This window comes from Sabethes cyaneus, chromosome 3, assembly GCF_943734655.1.
Source record: "Sabethes cyaneus chromosome 3, idSabCyanKW18_F2, whole genome shotgun sequence".
Taxonomy (NCBI): Eukaryota; Metazoa; Arthropoda; class Insecta; order Diptera; family Culicidae; genus Sabethes; species Sabethes cyaneus.
Genome location: NC_071355.1, coordinates 76,180,215 through 76,182,607, shown reverse-complemented (window position 1 = coordinate 76,182,607; position 2,393 = coordinate 76,180,215).

Here is a 2,393-nt window from a genome sequence, read left to right as displayed (position 1 = left end):
GCAAATGTGTGAATGAAAAACCAACGGCAACTCGTAATTTCAACTTTCGCCCCCAAAAATCGACACTGCAGCTGTGAAATTATGCTTAATCAACCAGTACCAGCAGCAGCTCGATAACCAAACAGAGGAAAAAATCGAACCTCAGCATTACTATAATTTGCATGCCACCACACGTACACTTTCGTAGCCGCCAGCAGCAGTGCGCTAATTAGAGCTGGACCGTGATTGCGCCTAATACGGGTCCTCGAACACGCTCCCGCTGTGGAACATTGATACCTAGAGGCCTCGCTATCCCACTGTTTAGCCCGTCTGCGCGCCCTGCGCCCGACGGATCGAGGCTTCCAGTCGCCATATGTTCTGCGTCGCCGTCGGCCCACGGTGGCACTAATAATGGTTATATAATGTTTCCAAATGATTAATAATAGAACCGTGGATTAAGTAAGGAGAGCTTCCCGCTAGAAGGTGTTGAACAAAATTGCCGTTTTACGTTTCTTTCCGCGGCTGCCGGAGCAATCTTTGTATGTGCAAAGTTCCTGCCAGGGGCGAAGACGGTATACAGTTGCTAGAAGCTGTTAGTTTATTAACTATTATTAAATTATTTGGCTCCTGACTGGGCCATGAGCGCGCTAGTTTTTACACTTTGTATTGTGCCCGGTCCGAGCGTAAGAAGGAAGCCCCATCGGGAATGCCTGTTGGAATCAGTTACGAACAAAAAGGATTTGAAGCAATAAAAAAGGATTAGTTCAAGTCAATGTGTGCGTCGATGAAACACGTGGAGGATTACTTGCGTTTGTAAATATTTTATCCTCGGCTGAAAAGCAGCTGAAATTTTCTTTGTTATATTTATGTAACTTAAAATAAATGTAACTCTCCTTCAAATCTTGCAAAGATCGCTTCAAAAGTTTGAAACCGGTTCGGTCCACGACTTGTCAGCCAACGACCAAGCCGGGCAGAGTAAATGCACGTGCTCCGAAATTACAACGATAAAAGGTGAAATTTAGAACTTCATTACGACCCGTAAATCCGCCGCAGCGAAATTGCTACTGATCAATGAACAAACAGAAGCCGATTTCATAAAAAACAAAGGTGTAAATAATGGCTACACCCGCCACAACGTTTTCGGCACGTATGAGCGCGGAAAGCGACTCCAGTTCAGTCTTGTGGCCATTCGGATGCCCAATTACTACACGGTAGGTACTCTCGAGCGCACAGATTTCCCCCTTCGTCGGTTGGCTGTCCGCAACTGCTTATCCTGGGTCTGGGTGTCGGCACGAAACGACTGTGATCGGGTAAGGTGAAACAGGAGAGGAAATTGATCAACCGTTGGCGGTACTGACGGATTCGCACTGGCCGCAAGATTTCGGGGCTGGCGCAAAAGCCCGTCGAAGAAAGACGATTTTTACCGCCCGACCCTTCGAAACGCGGCACGGGTAATTATCTGCCGGAGAAAACCACTGGCTGTGGCAGTGTGAAGTGTGGCTTCCGGTCGACTATGTACCGGCGGCGCGGCATGCTAGAGGCCGCGTGCCAATCTAACCGAATTGGCTGAATTTTCGATGGTTTTCGGAGCTTTGAAAAATGAGCCTTCTGTCGTCGGAATGTGCTCGCTACGCTAAATTGGGGTTAAGATTTAATTGCATAGTTACTGATCGAATGCGTCATTTGTCACTTGATCTGCACTGAAATTATATTTTAACGGGTGGCAACTAAAATTTTGGAATTTTTTTCTCAAGCTGTCAAAAACAGACAAAGATACATGAAGAAGATCTGATTTACCGAAATTAAAGATACATTATCCATTGTTGAAAAAGAGTTAATGTACATTTTAAAACGGTCCATAATCGGCTGTTCAGCGAAGCTTTCATTTGACGTCGTAACAGGAGCGTTGTACGGCCGTCATGTCAACTTTGTGAATGCAGCTCTTGATTCTACCAATCAACTGTTTGCAATTCGTGGTTCTACAGTTATTTTTGTACACCAAGGAACTCAAAATCCCGAAGAAATCTTCGATTGGGCGCACTGAGACAGATTTTTCGGGTCGTGGTATTTGAGCAGGTTTTACTACTTTACTTGTCAAAAACCCGTAAAAACCCCCACGTGGCAAATTTAGTTCTCTTTGCTCGATTAGTTCTCAAGTTATGAGGAAATTTGTGTTTCATTTGCATAGGAGACCCCCTTGTTAAAAGACGGATGGGTCTCAGTCCCCCACATGCCAAATTTGGTTCCATTTGCTTGATTAGTTTTCGAGTTTTGAGGAAATTTGTGTTTCATTTGTATAGGAGCTGCCCCCCCTCTTACGCCCTCCATAAAATTGCTTTCTTGCCCCCTCCATAAAATTGCTGGTCATTTTATCTATCCAACGACATATAAATTGTTCTGTTTCGTTCAGTAGT